This window comes from Rutidosis leptorrhynchoides, chromosome 1 (genome assembly GCF_046630445.1).
Source record: "Rutidosis leptorrhynchoides isolate AG116_Rl617_1_P2 chromosome 1, CSIRO_AGI_Rlap_v1, whole genome shotgun sequence".
Taxonomy (NCBI): Eukaryota; Viridiplantae; Streptophyta; class Magnoliopsida; order Asterales; family Asteraceae; genus Rutidosis; species Rutidosis leptorrhynchoides.
The window spans coordinates 577,935,056-577,955,510 of NC_092333.1; the positions used below are offsets into that span (position 1 = coordinate 577,935,056).

At 34.6% G+C, this 20,455-nt stretch overlaps 1 non-coding gene across 1 annotated transcript; it reads right to left on the minus strand.

Moving 5' to 3' along the window:
• Positions 1-2,387: 2,387 nt before the first annotated feature.
• On the minus strand, positions 2,388-2,496 carry LOC139887169 (small nucleolar RNA R71). Its single transcript, XR_011773010.1, has one exon. It is a non-coding gene; the product is annotated as a small nucleolar RNA R71 (small nucleolar RNA).
• Between the last annotated feature and the right edge of the window lie 17,959 nt (positions 2,497-20,455).

Genomic DNA, 20,455 nt, shown 5'->3' on the forward strand with positions numbered 1-20,455 from the left:
TAGTAGTGTAATGTTGGTACTTTATGATAGTGTTGCATGTTATAGTATGTCTTCTGCTTACTACATGTTATATCACACATTCATGCTATACTCTGATATGTGGTGGTTCATACACACTTTTGATCTTACATGCTCTCTAACGATCACATATATTGGTCAAAGTGCTCGCTCCTCTATTTCAGTTATGTGTGGCGCACAATGATTCTTATGCTTGCTATATATTATTATGTGTTTGCACTTGATATTGCTCAATCCGCACATATTTTACCTCGCAATATCCACCTCATTTCCACTTGTTTTCGGTTAGTTTGGTGCCATTTGGTGTAGAATTGGTGTAAAGTTGATGATTTGGTCTTATGGATTGTAAAAGGGTCAAAATTATGAAATATGTCCAAGAATTGAGCTTAAAAGGGAAAGAAATTAAGAGTCTGATCAATCAGGTCCAAGGAGCGACGCTCCTAAGTCCAAGAGCGGCGCTCTTATGCGCTATTTTTGAAGAAATCAAAGTCAGTGAATTTTCAACTATAAGGAGCGACACTTCTGGAAGAAGAGCGACGCTCCTGTTGCAGTTATAAGGAGCGACACTCCTATATGAAGAGCGGTACACCTCTTGTGTTATAAGGAGCGACGCTCCTGTATGAAGAGCGGCGCTCATGCGGCTGTTTTAGGGCATTTATTGAGTCACTTATTTAAGGATTTGAGGATAAGGTTTTTGGGGGGCTGCATTTCTACATCTCTAATTTCACCCTAAAAGTCACTATTTCATTAACTAGTTGGTGATTAAGGAGGAATCAAGGTGGCAAGCTCAAGTTTACTTCATTTGGTGTTTAGATCTTCATCATTTCTCCATTTTTGGGTTGTAATCTCTACTTTATTTCATATATTTCCATAATTTGATCTTATTTGTATTGATATGATGTCTAGCTACTTGATTATCTTTGTATCTTTGTTTATTTTAGCCATGATTGGCTAAACCTCTTGTGTTTACTTATCTATGAAGCTCTAATTGTTAGGTTTGCCCCAAATCCATTGAACAAGTGTTGATTGAATGAAATAATTGAAAATTTGTTATTCAGTTAGCTAATTAATCATTGCTAGTGTTGTTTTTGATATAAATTTGATTATATAAGTTGTTGAACATTGTAAGTGATTTCAATTGGGATGCAATTTATACTTCAACATGTCTACATGATCTAGACAATCAAGGAAGGTATTACAAGGGATTGTGTCTCCTAATTGGATTGGTTTTCAAATGGTCCTTAGTCAAAACTAGTGGTGTTTAGTGGTCTTAGGGGACTTTGACCATTAAGGTATTTTAAGGGATTTCAATCCAAGTCTAATCTTAATAGCTTCTCATGGGTCAACTAAGTCTTGTAAAGCGATGCTTATGTGAATTTGCAAGGTTAACTTGATTTGGGTTTAATAGTGATATTAAACGGTTACTAGTTCAACAACCAAAGTGATTAACAATTGTAATAAAAAGGGGCAAACCAAGCACGAGAGTGGATTAGATTAGTGAACGCTACTTAGTTATTTGATAACTTTACTCGTTATTTTCTTAGTTTGAAATTATTAGAGTTAATTCAAAATCGATTAAACCCCCAATCAAAACTAGGATAATTTTTAGTTTTTGACATTCAATTAAGCACGCTCTCTTGGGACGAACTTGAAAGAATACTTGCATGAAATTGATATGATGACCGGTACCTAGTTGCTCGTTAATTGTATGATTAATTGTGGTATTTGTAAAAGGTTTTTATAGAGTGTTCAACACACATCAAACTTTTTGGCGCCGCTGCAGGGGAGTGTGCGTTAAATTGAATTTTGAAATACAACTTTTAATTGTTCGATCCTTTTGTGAGGATTTATTCTCACAAAAGTTACTTTTCTTGTTATATATTATTGATTGGAGAAAACGTTTGTTTTTGGTGATTGTAATTGAAGGTAGGTTGGTGTATGAAATTGAGGTCCAACAAGGATCAAGAAGTTGAAAATCCACTATCTGAGCCTGAAAAATCTATTCACGGTTATTATCGAGCAAAGGAGGAAAGGGTAATAAGAAAGAATTTTGAAGCTTTACCTTTGAGTTTTCCCGATATGGATGGGCACGGTCCTAATCCACAGGATGGTGGTCCCGAACCACAAATACAACCACCGGTTCAAGATCCTAATGATGTTTCTATGTGTAGTGCTAGACTTGGTGCACCACCATTCCTTGCACCATCTATTACTAGGCCTCAAATCACGGCCCCAAGTTGGAGCATTTCCCTTTTCCGTTACGGGAGATGCAAAAGATTGGCTCAAGAATTTTCCATCTGGTTCCATAACTACATTTCAAGATCTAAGTGAGAAGTTTCTTCACCGTTTCTATCCACCAACTAAGGTGGAACGTATGAAAATGGAGATCAATACGTTTAGTCAAAAGCATGGTGAATCTCTAAATGATGCTTGGGAGAGGTTGAAGAAATTGTTAAGGGCTTGTCCTCAACACGGGTTGAGCAAGAAGGATCACATAAATGTGCTCTACCGGGGAATCAACGAACAAACCCGAGCCATTCTTGATTCAAGTGTGGGAGGTGTGTTCATGTATAAAACACCAACCAAGCAGAAAGATTATTGGAAGATATGGCCATTCATACCTTTGAATGGAATCCGTCGGCTCGAGATACTCCAAGAAGAAGTGTTGCAAATGTTGATTGTGAAGAGCATGGGGGGTCACTTTAGAATCTTTAGCCAATCAATTTCAAACCTTTGACAAGAAAATTAAGAAATTGCAACAAACGATTGTTGCCATTCAAGTAGGGTGTGAAAGGTGCAATGGTCCTCACCTTACTAAAGATTGTCGTCAAGTGAATCAAGTGAATTTGGATGATGTGCCCATGATGACGGAAGCCAAAGTAAACTATTTGGGTTATGTGAAGAAGGGTGATGTAAACTACCAAGATAACCAAAATTATCAAGGTGGTAACCAAAACTTTCAAAGGAACAATACTTCGGGGTACAACAACAACTATCAAGGAAACCAAAAGAAAGTTACCTATCAAAATTCCTGACCACCGGGCTTCAACAACAACAATCGCAACTCCAACTACCAAAAAAACCAATAATCCTACCAAAACCCTAATAACCAAAACTATCAAAATTTCCAACAGCCCAACCAACAAAATTGCCAACAAAATAATCAATTCCAACCACAAAATCAATAACCAACCTAGTCTAAACCACTCCTTGAGGATCTCTTGGCTAGTTTCAATAAAAGATCCGAAACCAATGAAAACTTGATGAAGCAAGAAGTCAATTTGGTAAAACAACAAATGAGAAATCAACAAGCTACCATCCAAAACCTAAAACGTGAAGTGGGTCGTATGGCTTCACTTTTATCCGAGAGGGCACCGGGTACTTTACCCGCAAACACCAAAGTCAACACTAGTAATTCATCCCAACAAAACCAAGCAAGCTCGTCTCATCCTACACAAAAAGACAAAAATCCCCAATATTGAAGTTACTCTCAGTTGAATATGATCTCTACCGTTGAAGAGGAATATCACAACGAGTTTTTTTCCACTTTCACTTTTGGGTATGAGGAGTGCAATGAAGAGAACAATTATATGGGTGATGAGTTGTATGTAGACGGGGTAATGAACACCATCTCAACGGATTTTAGTCTCTTTAAGTTTTTCGATTGGTCCAGTGTTGCGGATTATACTCCATACCATGTGGAGGATATGATGATGATGGAGACAACCGAGTCACCAAAAGATTGGGTTGAAAATGAGGTGGAAAGTGCTAAGGTTTAAAGGGTTGAAGATGGCATGGCATTGACCAAGGTAGACCAAGTGGTTGAAATGAAGAATGTTGAAGGGGTTAAAGTTGATGATGGGTTGAGGATTGATGAGCAAGAGAACAGGGTTGAGGTGGAGGCTACACCAAGTTTGAAGGCATACATGCCACCGGTTCCATTTCCACGAGCTCTACTTCCGAAACAACATACTAAGGAGGTGGTTTATAAGTCTCCCGAAGGGGAAAATGAAAATATTTGTGTTAATGTCCCGTTGGTTGAGGTGCTCGTGAATATGCCCAATTATGGGAAATTCTTAAAGACACTCATGGCCAAAAAGGGTGAATTCGAGCAAGCTTCCATCGCTTTCCCAAAAAGGGAGTGTTATGGCATTTTAAGAAACCGGGACTTGCTACCCAAATTAGGTGATCCCGGGCCCTTCATCATCCCTTGTCAAGTGGAAGAGTCAGAAATGCTAAATTCTTTAGCCGACTCGGGAGCAAGCATAAATTTCATGCCTTACTCCTTGTACACAAAGCTAGGCCTCGGTGACCTAAAATCGACTAAAATGGGGGTCAAGTTCATTGACCAATTTGAAAGTAAACCTTTGGGTATTGCCGAGGACTTAATTATTAAAATTGGGGCCATGGAATTTCCGACCAATTTTGTGATTGTGGATATCAAAGAGGACCCGGTGGTGCCCCTTGTGTTGGGTAGACCATTTTTGGAAACCGCGAGTTCCTTGTTTGACCTAAGAATCAAAAATTTGACTTTAAGGGATAGGGGAAAAAGCATGAGCTTTCAAAGCCAATGCACCGTTTTACCTCAAAAGACTAAACCCACACCCAATTCAGTGGCTAGTGCTCTAAGCACTAATGACACTACTCAAGTTGGTGAGCCAACTAAGTGTGGGGGCGAGGTGGTAAAACCGACCCAAAATGGATCCAAGAAAGAAATTGCACTCATTGATATGTTAGTGAGAAAATTGTATGCGAGAATCCAAAGATGTGACCCCAAAATGGACGAGTACTTGAGACACCAGTTGGTGTCAATATTTATTAGAAAGAGAAGGAAAAATGAAATAATTAATCATTGAGTCCAAGTCTTTCAATGCTTGGTTATTGTCTATGATCGGGTGTGGTTCATCAAGAAAGGATTCCCTAAGTTCCAAAGAGGAGGGAATCCACCACCCCGGGATTAGTTGATTTATGTTGGAAACGGGTCATGTGATAGACCTGAGATAAAAAAAATGATCACAACGTGTATATAGTGTTCATTTCATCGCATTTCATTTAGATTGTATGATATTGCTTTGTTACAGTGTTTTGTATGATATTTTGATTGCATGCATATGGGAAAATCTGAAAAATACCAAAAATATGGCTAAGTGTGGGTGAAAATGGTCAAAAAATAGTGATTACCTTGTCCAGGCCAAGGAGCGACGCTCTTGTTTAAGGAGCGGCACTCCTAGGCATGTTTATAGACGATTTCCAGCCACTTAAACCCCACTTTTACACACACCCACATCCTTTTCTCTCTCTTAAATGGCCAAGAAACCTACACCACAAAAATTTACATAAAAAATACTCAAATTTCTTCAAGAAATCTTGCTTCTTTTCAACAATTAACATGGGAAAAGTAAGAATTTAGTGCCTACACTCATTAATTCATCATTATTCATGTGATTTTGCTAGGTTTTCTTACTATGCTAATTTTGTTGATTATGATTGATTGATGATGTTTGTGGTTAAATTGTTGATGAATCCTTGCTACTTTGACGTTTGTTAACATGTTTTGCATGCTTAGTTACATCGATTTACACTTTGAAATTCTAGGGTTTATCCCAATTTTGGGGTTTTTTTGTTTATATGGCCTAATAGAGTTTTAATTCACTGATTTAGTGCTTACATGATTAATTTTGAAGCGACCCGTCCTAATCCATCTGGACGAATACATTACATTTGGTTACATCGCGAGGTACTTGACCTCTATATGATACATTTTACAAACATTGCATTCGTATTTTAAAAGACAAACTTTCTTTACATCGACAGTTGACGGCATGCATACCATTTCAGAATATATCCAACTATAATTGACTTAATAATAATTTTGATGAATTCAATGACTCGAATGCAACGTCTTTTGAAATGTGTCATTAATGACTCCAAGTAATATCTCTAAAATGAGCAAATGCACAGCGGAAGATTCCTTTAATACCTGAGAATAAACATGCTTTCAAGTGTCAACCGAAAGGTTGGTGAGTTCATTAGTTTAACATAAATAATCATTTCCATCATTTTAATAGACCACAAGATTTTCATTTTCAGTTCTCATAAATATACGTCCCATGCATAGAGACAAAAATATCATTCATATGGATTGAACACCTGGTAACCGACATTAACAAGATGCATATAATAATATCCCCTATCATTCCGGGAAATCTTTCGGACATGATAAAACAACATCAAAGTACTAAAGCATCCGGTACTTTGAATGGGGTTCGTTAGGCCCAATAGATCTATCTTTAGGATTCGCGTCAATTAGTAGACTGGTTTACTAATTCTTAGGTTACCAAGTAAAAAGGGGCATATTCGGCTTCGATCATTCAACCATATAATGTAGTTTCGATTACTTGTGTCTATTTTGTAGTGACCCGAACTTTTCCATGTTTATATATATATTAAATGAAATTGTTATTTACATGATTAAGTGTTTCCAACATGTTAAGCAATCAAACTTGTTAAGACTTGATTAATTGAAATATGTTTCATATAGACAATTGACCACCCAAGTTGACCGGTGATTCACGAACGTTAAAACTTGTAAAAACTATATGATGACATATATATGGATATATATATATATATATATTTAACATGATACTATGATAAGTAAACATATCATTAAGTATATTAACAATGAACTACATATGTAAAAACAAGACTACTAACTTAATGATTTTTAAACGAGACATATATGTAACGATTATCGTTGTAAAGACATTTAATGTATATATATCATATTAAGAGATATTCATACATGATAATATCATGATAATATAATAATTTAAAATCTCATTTGATATTATAAACATTGGGTCAACAACATTTAACAAGATCGTTAACCTAGAGGTTTCAAAACAACACTTACATGTAACGACTAACGATGACTTAACGACTCAGTTAAAATGTATATACATATAGTGTTTTAATATGTATTCATACACTTTTGAAAGACTTCAAGACACTTATCAAAATACTTCTACTTAACAAAAATGCTTACAATTACATCCTCGTTCAGTTTCATCAACAATTCTACTCGTATGCACCCGTATTCGTACTCGTACAATACACAGCTTTTAGATGTATGTACTATTGGTATATACACTCCAATGATCAGCTCTTAGTAGCCCATGTGAGTCACCTAACACATGTAGGAACCATCATTTGGCAACTAGCATGAAATATCTGATAAAATTACAAAAATATGAGTAATCATTCATGACTTATTTACATGAAAACAAAATTACATATCCTTTATATCTAATCCATACACCAACGACCAAAAACACCTACAAACACTTTCATTCTTCAATTTTCTTCATCTAATTGATCTCTCTCAAGTTCTATCTTCAAGTTCTAAGTGTTCTTCATAAATTCCAAAAGTTCTAGTTTCATAAAATCAAGAATACTTCCAAGATTGCAAGTTTACTTCCAAGTTTTCTAAATCCATTCCAAGTAATCATCCAAGATCAAGAAACCTTTGTTACTTACAGTAGGTTATCTTTCTAATACAAGGTAATAATCATATTTAAACTTTAATTCAATTTCTATAACTATAACAATCTTATTTCGAGTGGAAATCTTACTTGAAATTATTTTTGTGTCATGATTCTGCTTCAAGAACTTTCAAGCCATCCAAGGATCCTTTAAAGCTAGATCCATTTTTCTCATTTCCAGTAGGTTTATCCAGGGAACTTGAGGTAGTAATGATGTTCATAACATCATTCGATTCATACATAAAAAGCTGTCTTATTCAACGTTATAAACTTGTAATCACTAGAACATAGTTTAGTTAATTCTAAACTTGTTCGCAAATAAAGTTAATCCTTCTAACTAGACTTTTAAAATCAACTAAACACATGTTCTATATCTATATGATATGCTAACTTAATGATTTAAAACCCGGAAACACGATAAACACCATAAAACTGGATATACGCCGTCGTAGTAAAACCGGGGGCTGTTTTGGTTGGGATAATTAAAAGCTAAGAAGAACTTTGATTTAAAAGCTATACTTCTGGAAAAATGATTTTTCTTATGAACATGAAACTATATCCTAAAATCATGGTTAAACTCAAAGTGAAAGTATGTTTTTCAAAATGGTCATCACGATGTCGTTCTTTCGACGGAAATGACTACCTCTTTCAAAAATGACTTGTAACTTATATTTTCGAATAAAAACTTATACTTTTTCTATTTAGATTCATAAAGTTAAGTTCAATACGAAACCGTGGCCACTGGAATCACTCAAAACGGATTAGAAACGAAGAAATGGCGAGTAAAACAAGATTGATAAAAACTACTCATTTTACCTACGTGAAAGTTAGTAATAAATCTATTCCAACCATAACCTAATCAACTTATATTGTATATTATGTAATCTTGAGATACCATAGACACGTATACAATGTTTCAACCTATCATGTCGACCCATCTATATATATATATATTGCGGAACAACCATAGACACTTTATATGTGAATGTTGGAGTTAGCTATACAGGGTTGAGGTTGATTCCAAAATATATATATAGTTTGAGTTGTGATCAATACTGAGATACGTATACACTGGGTCGTGGATTGATTCAAGATAATATTTATCAATTTATTTATGTACATCTAACTGTGGACAACTAGTTGTAGGTTACTAACGAGGACAGCTGACTTAATAAACTTAAAACATCAAAATGTATTAAAAGTATTGTAAATATATTTTGAACATACTTTGATATATATGTATATATTGTTATAGGTTCGTGAATCAACCAGTGGCCAAGTCTTACTTCCCGACGAAGTAAAAATCTGTGAAAGTGAGTTATAGTCCCACTTTTAAAATCTAATATTTTTGGGATGAGAATACATGCAGGTTTTATAAATGATTTACAAAATAGACACAAGTACGTGAAACTACATTCTATGGTTGAATTATCGAAATCGAATATGCCCCTTTTTATTAAGTCTGGTAATCTAAGAATTAGGGAACAGACACCCTAATTGACGCGAATCCTAAAGATAGATCTATTGGGCCTAACAAACCCCATCCAAAGTACCGGATGCTTTAGTACTTTGAAATTTATATCATATCCGAAGGGTGTCCAGGAATGATGGGGATATTCTTATATATGCATCTTGTTAATGCCGGTTACTAGGTGTTCACCATATGAATGATTTTTATCTCTATGTATGGGATGTGTATTGAAATATGAAATCTTGTGGTCTATTATTATGATTTGATATATATAGATTAAACCTATAACTCACCAACATTTTTTGACGTTTTAAGCATGTTTATTCTCAGGTGATTATTAAGAGCTTCCGATGTCGCATACTTAAATAAGGACAAGATTTGGAGTCCATGCTTGTATGATATTGTGTAAAAACTGCATTCAAGAAACTTATTTTGTTGTAACATATTTGTATTGTAAACCATTATGTAATGGTCGTGTGTAAATAGGATATTTTAGATTATCATTATTTGATAATCTACGTAAAGCTTTTTAAACCTTTATTGATGAAATAAAGGTTATGGTTTGTTTTAAAAATGAATGCAGTCTTTGAAAAACGTCTCATATAGAGGTCAAAACCTCGCAACGAAATCAATTAATATGGAACGTTTTTAATCAATAAGAACGGGACATTTCAGTTGGTATCCGAGCGTTGGTCTTAGAGAACCAGAATTTTGCATTAGTGTGTCTTATCGAGTTTGTTAGGATGCATTAGTGAGTCTGGACTTCGACCGTGTTTACTTGAAAAATGATTGCTTAACAAATTTTGTTGGAAACTATGTATTTTTAACATGTGAATATTATGTGATATATTAATCTCTTAACGCGTTTGATATTATGTGATAGATGTCTACCTCTAGAACAAGTCCCATTGACTCACCTAATAATAATGAAGAGTCAAATGTAAATTGGAATGATTCGTGGACAGATTCACAAGTTCCCGAAGAGGAACCGGAAGAAGAGTCGGAACCGGAAGAAGAATCGGAACCGGATGAAGAAATAGAACCGGTGGGGGAAATAATAAAACGGTTAAGTAAAAAAAAATCCTCAACCAACCGACCAAGGTTAATTATGGTCAATGGTGTTTCCGCCAAGGAAGCAAAATATTGGGAGGATTACCAATTCTCCGATGAATCGGATTCCGACGAGAATTCCGATGTTGTTATTGAAATTACCCCAACTGAATTTAAAAAGGCAAAAGAAAATAATAAGGAAAAGGGCATAAAAATAGAGAAATCTAATTCCAACCCCGATGAACTTTATATGTATCGTCAACTCCCGAAGTCCTTAAGTTGTAACAATGACCCGGGAACCTCTAAACCACCAGGTTTTTCTAAACCAATGTGGAAAACGAGGCTCGTATTAGGGGAACATCATATATCCCTAGAAACTTGGCAAAACGAACCAAAACCGAAGAAGAAGAAACAAGCGAGTCGGAATAAGATAGTTGTATTCGTGTGGTGTAATATATGTAATATAGTGTGCTTATGCTTTATGATATATGTAAAAATTGCTTGTATTAATAAGTATTTTTTTATGAATCTAACTCTTGTCTATTTTACAGTATAAAAACACAAAATGGATAGACAACCCAATATTTTAAGAGACCTACCCGGAGACATGATTGATGAAATCTTGTCTAGAGTCGGTCAGAATTCTTCGGCACAACTATTTAAGGCGAGATCAGTTTGTAAGACATTCGAAGAACATTCCAAGAATGCCTTGGTTTATAAAAGGCTTTCGTTCGAAAGATGGGGGATATCACATTGGGAAATCCATAAGTTACGATGTGTTTACTTTGACGCATATATTGCGGGGAACCTAAATGCTATTTTACGCAATGGGTTAAGAAATTATTTTGACTCAATATATCCGAATATTAGACTTCGTGATTTAGAAAAAGCGGCTAACATGCAACATAAAGAAGCATGTTATGCTTACGGATTAGTAATGTTCGCTTCTCACCAAAGTGAGAACAAGAACATCGGGCTACAACTATTAAACAAAACGTTCCCACAAGTGACGGAGTCGGTAATTGGGGTAAGAAATTAGGTTTTTAGATTGTTACGGGACTGTTGGACATTACGTAACCCTCGTCCCTTTGACGACGTTACAACACGCTGTCTTATCAACGGCCATACGGTTATGTTCCACAAGACCAAGGATGGGAAGTAATCCTAGTAAAACCAGAATGCATGACTTGTTTCTGGACGTATGAATTACGTGTCTTTATTGCCTTTGCTGAACGACTTGTGTACTAGCTAGAATTATCTTCACAACCATCTTGTATCAAATTTATTATGTGATATATTTCATGCTATATGTAAAAAAAGCGGTATTGTAAGTTTGTAAAATATTGTGTAAAAGTTTAAACGCGAAATATTATTATAATCAGTTTTTCATATAGAATTGTAGTAGTTGAATTGTATATTAGCTACTAAGTATGAACTTAATGGGTAGGTACTACCCGAATTTAAACTTATAAAACGCTAATATGAAGAAACAGCTTTTATAAATGAGTTCATATTATGCTACGAAATACTATTAACTACTCTTAATATTCTGTATGATTAACTTGTTCTATTTGACTATTTTGAAGGAAATGGCACCGACTACTCGACACACCGTGAATATGAATGAAGAGGAATTCCGTACTTTTCTAGCTTCAAACATAGCCGCAGTACAGGCTGCGCTACATACCAACAATAACCTTGGATCTAGCAGTACAGGAAATTGTGTAGGATGCACCTACAAAGAATTCACTGCCTGCAAACCTTTGGAATTTGATGGAACCGAAGGACCGATAGGATTGAAACGGTGGACCGAGAAGGTCAAATCGGTATTTGCCATAAGTAAGTGTATTGAAGAGGACAAAGTGAAGTACGCTACGCATACCTTCACAGGTTCTGCGTTAACATGGTGGAATACCTATCTAGAGCAAGTGAGACAAGACGATGCGTACGCATTACCATGGTCAGCATTCAAGCACTTGATGAACGAGAAGTACCGTCCCAGAACCGAGGTCAATAAGCTCAAGACATAACTTAGAGGGTTACGAACCCAAGGATTTGATATTACCACGTACGAAAGATGATTCACAGAATTGTGCCTATTGTGTTCGGGAGCATTCGAAGATGAGGAAGAGAAGATCGACGCGTTTGTGAAAGGATTATCGGAAAGAATCCAAGAAGATATAAGTTCACACGAGCCCGCTTCCATACAACAGGCATGTAGAATGGCTCACAAACTAGTGAACCAGAATGAAGAAAGAATTAAAGAACAGACTGTTGAAGAGGCCAATGTGAAGCAAGTCAAAAGAAAGTGGGAGGAAAACGGTGATAAGAATCACCAATACAACAACAACAGCAATTACAACAATAACCGCAACAACTATCCCAACAATCGCAACATCAATCGCAACTACAACAAACGGCCCAACAACAACAACAACAGCAACTACAACAATCATCCCAACAACAATAATAACCGCAACAACAACAACAATAATCAGAAGCAGCTATGCCAAAGGTGTGAAAAGTATCACTCGGGGTTCTGCACCAAATTTTGCAACAAGTGTAAAAGAAATGGTCATAGCGCGGCGAAATGTGAGGTCTACGGACCAGGGGTTAATAGAACGAAAGGAACAAATGGTGTCGGAACGAGTAATGGTGGAACAAGTAGTGTCGGAGCAAGTTATGCCAATGTAGTTTGTTATAAATATGGAAAACCGGGCCACATTATTAGAAATTGCCCGAACCAGGAGAACACGAATGGACAAGGCCGCGGAAGAGTTTTCAATATTAATGCGGCAGAGGCACAGGAAGACCCGGAGCTTGTTACGGATACATTTCTTATTGACAATAAATCTGCTTACGTTTTATTTGATTCGGGTGCGGATAGAAGCTATATGAGTAGAGATTTTTGTGCTAAATTAAGTTGTCCATTGACGCCTTTGGATAGTAAATTTTTACTTGAATTAGCAAATGGTAAATTAATTTCAGCAGATAATATATGTCGGAATCGAGAAATTAAACTGGTTAGCGAAACATTTAAGATTGATTTGATACCAGTAGAGTTAGGGAGTTTTGATGTGATAATCGGTATGGACTGGTTGAAAGAAGTGAAAGCAGAGATTGTTTGTTACAAAAATGCAATTCGCATTATACGAGAAAAAGGAAAACCCTTAATGGTGTACGGAGAAAAGGTCAACACGAAGCTACATCTTATTAGTAATTTGAAGGCACAAAAACTAATAAGAAAAGGTTGCTATGCTGTTCTAGCACACATCGAGAAAGTACAAACTGAAGAAAAGAGCATCAATGATGTTCCCGTCGCAAAAGAATTTCCCGATGTATTTCCGAAAGAATTACCGGGATTACCCCCACATCGATCCGTTGAATTTCAAATAGATATTGTACCAGGAGCTGCACCAATAGCTCGTGCTCCTTACAGACTCGCACCCAGTGAGATGAAAGAACTGCAAAGCCAATTACAAGAACTTTTAGAGCGTGGTTTCATTCGACCAAGCACATCACCGTGGGGAGCTCCTGTTTTGTTTGTCAAGAAGAAAGATGGTACATTCAGGTTATGTATCGACTACCGAGAGTTGAACAAACTTACCATCAAGAACCGCTACCCACTACCGAGAATCGACGACTTATTTTATCAACTACAAGGCTCGTCTGTTTATTCAAAGATTGACTTACGTTTCGGGTATCATCAAATGCGGGTGAAAGAAGATGATATTCCAAAGACTGCTTTCAGAACACGTTACGGTCATTACGAGTTTATGGTCATGCCGTTTGGTTTAACTAATGCACCAGCTGTGTTCATGGACCTTATGAACCGAGTGTGTGGACCATACCTTGACAAGTTTGTCATTGTTTTCATTGATGACATACTTATTTACTCAAAGAATGACCAAGAACACGGTGAACATTTGAGAAAGGTGTTAGAAGTATTGAGGAAGGAAGAATTGTACGCTAAGTTTTCAAAGTGTGCATTTTGGTTGGAAGAAGTTCAATTCCTCGGTCACATAGTGAACAAAGAAGGTATTAAGGTGGATCCGGCAAAGATAGAAACTGTTAAAAAGTGGGAAACCCCGAAAACTCCGAAATACATACGCCAGTTTTTAGGACTAGCTGGTTACTACAGAAGGTTCATCCAAGACTTTTCCAAAATAGCAAAACCCTTGACTGCATTAACGCATAAAGGGAAGAAATTTGAATGGAATGATGAACAAGAGAAAGCGTTTCAGTTATTGAAGAAAAAGCTAACTACGGCACCTATATTGTCATTGCCTGAAGGGAATGATGATTTTGTGATTTATTGTGACGCATCAAAGCAAGGTCTCGGTTGTGTATTAATGCAACGAACGAAAGTGATTGCTTATGCGTCTAGACAATTGAAGATTCACGAACAAAATTATACGACGCATGATTTGGAATTAGGCGCGGTTTTTTTTGCATTAAAGACTTGGAGGCACTACTTATATGGGGTCAAAAGTATTATATATACCGACCACAAAAGTCTTCAACACATATTTAATCAGAAACAACTGAATATGAGGCAGCGTAGGTGGATTGAATTATTGAATGATTACGACTTTGAGATTCGTTACCACCCAGGGAAGGCAAATGTGGTAGCCGATGCCTTGAGCAGGAAGGACAGAGAACCCATTCGAGTAAAATCTATGAATATAATGATTCATAATAACCTTACTACTCAAATAAAGGAGGCGCAACAAGGAGTTTTAAAAGAGGGAAATTTAAAGGATGAAATACCCAAAGAATCGGAGAAGCATCTTAATATTCGGGAAGACGGAACCCGGTATAGGGCTGAAAGGATTTGGGTACCAAAATTTGGAGATATGAGAGAAATGGTACTTAGAGAAGCTCATAAAACCAGATACTCAATACATCCTGGAACGGGAAAGATGTACAAGGATCTCAAGAAACATTTTTGGTGGCCAGGTATGAAAGCCGATGTTGCTAAATACGTAGGAGAATGTTTGACGTGTTCTAAGGTCAAAGCTGAGCATCAGAAACCATCAGGTCTACTTCAACAACCCGAAATCCCGGAATGGAAATGGGAAAACATTATTATAGATTTCATCACTAAATTGCCAAGGACTACAAGTGGTTTTGATACTATTTGGGTAATAGTTGATCGTCTCACCAAATCAGCACACTTCCTGCCAATAAGAGAAGATGACAAGATGGAGAAGTTAGCACGACTGTATTTGAAGGAAGTAGTCTCCAGATATGGAATACCAATCTCTATTATCTCTGATAGGGATGGCAGATTTATTTCTAGATTCTGGCAGACATTACACCAAGCATTAGGAACTCGTCTACACATGAGTACTGCCTATCATCCACAAACTGATGGGCAGAGCGAAAGGATGATACAAACTCTTGAAGACATGCTACGAGCATGTGTTATTGATTTTGGAAACAGTTGGGATCGACATCTACCGTTAGCAGAATTTTCCTACAACAACAGCTACCATTCAAGCATTGAGATGGCGCCGTTTGAAGCACTTTATGGTAGAAAGTGCAGGTCTCCGATTTGTTGGAGTTAAGTGGGGGATAGACAGATTACGGGTCCGGAGATAATACAAGAAACTACCGAGAAAATCATCCAAATTCAACAAAGATTGAAAACCGCCCAGAGTCGACAAAAGAGCTACGCGGACAGTAAAAGAAAAGATATAGAGTTTGAAATTGGAGAAATGGTCATGCTTAAGGTTTCACCTTGGAAAGGCGTTGTTCGATTTGGTAAACGGGGGAAACTAAATCCAAGGTACATTGGACCATTCAAGATTATAGATCGTGTCGGACCAGTAGCTTACCAACTGGAGCTACCTCAACAACTCGCGGCTGTACATAACACTTTCCACATTTCAAATTTGAAGAAATGTTTTGCTAAAGAAGATCTCACTATTCCGTTGGAGGAAATCCAAATCAATGAAAAACTTCAATTCATTGAAGAACCCGTCGAAATAATGGATCGTGAGGTTAAGAGACTTAAACAAAACAAGATACCGATTGTTAAGGTTCGATGGAATGCTCGTAGAGGACCCGAGTTCACCTGGGAGCGTGAAGATCAGATGAAGAAGAAATACCCGCATTTATTTCCAGAAGATACGTCAACACCTCCAACTGCTTAAAATTTCGGGACGAAATTTATTTAACGGGTAGGTACTGTAGTGACCCGAACTTTTCCATGTTTATATATATATTAAATGAAATTTTTATTTACATGATTAAGTGTTTCCAACATGTTAAGCAATCAAACTTGTTAAGACTTGATTAATTGAAATATGTTTCATATAGACAATTGACCACCCAAGTTGACCGGTGATTCACGAACGTTAAAACTTGTAAAAACTATATGATGACATATATATGGATATATATATATAGTTAACATGATACTATGATAAGTAAACATATCATTAAGTATATTAACAATGAACTACATATGTAAAAACAAGACTACTAACTTAATGATTTTTAAACGAGACATATATGTAACGATTATCGTTGTAAAGACATTTAATGTATATATATATATATATCATATTAAGAGATATTCATACATGATAATATCATGATAATATAATAATTTAAAATCTCATTTGATATTATAAACATTGGGTTAACAACATTTAACAAGATCGTTAACCTAGAGGTTTCAAAACAACACTTACATGTAACGACTAACGATGACTTAACGACTCAGTTAAAATGTATATACATATAGTGTTTTAATATGTATTCATACACTTTTGAAAGACTTTAAGACACTTATCAAAATACTTATACTTAACAAAAATGCTTACAATTACATCCTCGTTCAGTTTCATCAACAATTCTACTCGTATGCACCCGTATTCGTACTCGTACAATACACAGCTTTTAGATGTATGTACTATTGGTATATACACTCCAATGATCAGCTCTTAGTAGCCCATGTGAGTCACCTAACACATGTGGGAACCATCATTTGGCAACTAGCATGAAATATCTCATAAAATTACAAAAATATGAGTAATCATTCATGACTTATTTACATGAAAACAAAATTACATATCCTTTATATCTAATCCATACACCAACGATCAAAAACACCTACAAACACTTTCATTCTTCAATTTTCTTCATCTAATTGATCTCTCTCAAGTTCTATCTTCAAGTTCTAAGTGTTCTTCATAAATTCCAAAAGTTCTAGTTTCATAAAATCAAGAATACTTCCAAGATTGCAAGTTTACTTCCAAGTTTTCTAAATCCATTCCAAGTAATCATCCAAGATCAAGAAACCTTTGTTACTTACAGTAGGTTATCTTTCTTATACAAGGTAATAATCATATTTAAACTTTAATTCAATTTCTATAACTATAACAATCTTATTTCGAGTGGAAATCTTACTTGAAATTGTTTTTGTGTCATGATTCTGCTTCAAGAACTTTCAAGCCATCCAAGGATCCTTTAAAGCTAGATCCATTTTTCTCATTTCTAGTAGGTTTATCCAAGGAACTTGAGGTAGTAATGATGTTCATAACATCATTCGATTCATACATAAAAAGCTGTCTTATTCAACGTTATAAACTTGTAATCACTAGAACATAGTTTAGTTAATTCTAAACTTGTTCGCAAATAAAGTTAATCCTTCTAACTAGACTTTTAAAATCAACTAAACACATGTTCTATATCTATATGATATGCTAACTTAATGATTTAAAACCCGGAAACACGATAAACACCATAAAACTGGATATACGCCGTCGTAGTAAAACCGGAGGCTGTTTTGGTTGGGATAATTAAAAGCTAAGAAGAACTTTGATTTAAAAGCTATACTTCTGGAAAAATGATTTTTCTTATGAACATGAAACTATATACAAAAATCATGGTTAAACTCAAAGTGAAAGTATGTTTTTCAAAATGGTCATCAAGATATCGTTCTTTCGACGAAAATGACTACCTCTTTCAAAAACGACTTGTAACTTATATTTCCGACTATAAACTTATACTTTTTCTATTTAGATTCATAAATTTAAGTTCAATACGAAACCGTGGCCACTGGAATCACTCAAAACGGATTAGAAACGAAGAAATGGCGAGTAAAACAAGATTGATAAAAACTACTCATTTTACCTACGTGAAAGTTAGTAATAAATCTATTCCAACCATAACCTAATCAACTTATATTGTATATTATGTAATCTTGAGATACCATAGACACGTATACAATGTTTCGACCTATCATGTCGACCCATATATATATATATATATATATATATATATATATATATATATATATATATATATATATATATATATATATATATATATATATATATATATATATATATATATATTGCGGAACAACGATAGACACTCTATATGTGAATGTTGGAGTTAGCTATACAGGGTTGAGGTTGATTCCAAAATATATATATAGTTTGAGTTGTGATCAATACTGAGATACGTATACACTGGGTCGTGGATTGATTCAAGATAATATTTATCAATTTATTTCTGTACATCTAACTGTGGACAACTAGTTGTAGGTTACTAACGAGGACAGCTGACTTAATAAACTTAAAACATCAAAATGTATTAAAAGTATTGTAAATATATTTTGAACATACTTTGATATATATGTATATATTGTTATAGGTTCGTGAATCAACCAGTGGCCAAGTCTTACTTCCCGACGAAGTAAAAATCTGTGAAAGTGAGTTATAGTCCCACTTTTAAAATCTAATATTTTTGGGATGAGAATACATGCAGGTTTTATAAATGATTTACAAAATAGACACAAGTACGTGAAACTACATTCTATGGTTGAATTATTGAAATCGAATATGCCCCTTTTTATTAAGTCTGGTAATATAAGAATTAGGGAACAAACACCCTAATTGACGCGAATCCTAAAGATAGATCTATTGGGCCTAACAAACCCCATCCAAAGTACCGGATACTTTAGTACTTCGAAATTTATATCATATCCGAAGGGTGTCCCGGAATGATGGGGATATTCTTATATATGCATCTTGTTAATGTCGGTTACCAGGTGTTCACCATATGAATGATTTTTATCTCTATATATGGGATGTGTATTGAAATATGAAATCTTATGGTCTATTATTATGATTTGATATATATAGATTAAACCTATAACTCACCAACATTTTTGTTGACGTTTTAAGCATGTTTATTCTCAGGTGATTATTAAGAGCTTCCGCTGTCGCATACTTAAATAAGGACGAGATTTGGAGTCCATGCTTGTATGATATTGTGTAAAAACTGCATTCAAGAGACTTATTTTGTTGTAACATATTTGTATTGTAAACCATTATGTAATGGTCGTGTGTAAACAGGATATTTTAGATTATCATTATTTGATAATCTACGTAAAGCTTTTTAAACCTTTATTGATGAAATAAAGGTTATGGTTTGTTTTAAAAATGAATGCAGTCTTTGAAAAACGTCTCATATAGAGGTCAAAACCTCGCAACGAAATCAATTAATATGGAACGTTTTTAATCAATAAGAACGGGACATTTCATATTTCGTAAAACATTTATAAAAATTGCGCATGTATTCTCAGCCCAAAAATATAAAGGGTAAAAAGGCAAATGAAACTCACATAATGTATTTTGTAGTAAAAATACATATGACTATATTGAACAACTGAACAATGCAGGGTTGGCCTTGGATTCACGAACCTATATCATTTGTATATATTTATTAAAACATGTACTTGTAGTCGAACAAATATATATAGTATTATTAGTGATATAATTTTTATATTATTAATTTATATATCTCTTTATTACTATATAACAATATAACTTTTGTTATGTTATATGTATCAAATATTTTATACGTTTATATTTTATTTGTTTGTTAAAATAGTAATTATATTAATATTAAAAAAAAATTTAGTAGTGAGTAAAATAAGGATAATGATAATACTAGTGTTAATAATAATGATAATAATATTAATGGTTTTAATAATAATAATATTAATGACAGTTTTAATGATAGATTTTATAATATTGACAATAACAATAGTTTTTAATAAAATGAAAAGTTTTCTAATAATGATAATGAAAATAATAATTTTGATAATAATACATAATATTTAATAATAGTAATTACTATAAGAATCTTATTACTAATGATAATCTTAATAATAATACTCTCGTTAATAATATTAATAAGTCTACAGTTATACTAATACTAATTTTAATAATAGTTCGTATTATTTTCATAATAACAGTTATAATAATAATCTTAGTTTTAATAATACTTCTATTGTTATTAATAATGCTAATAATAGCATTAATAATGATGTTACATGATAGTAAGGTGA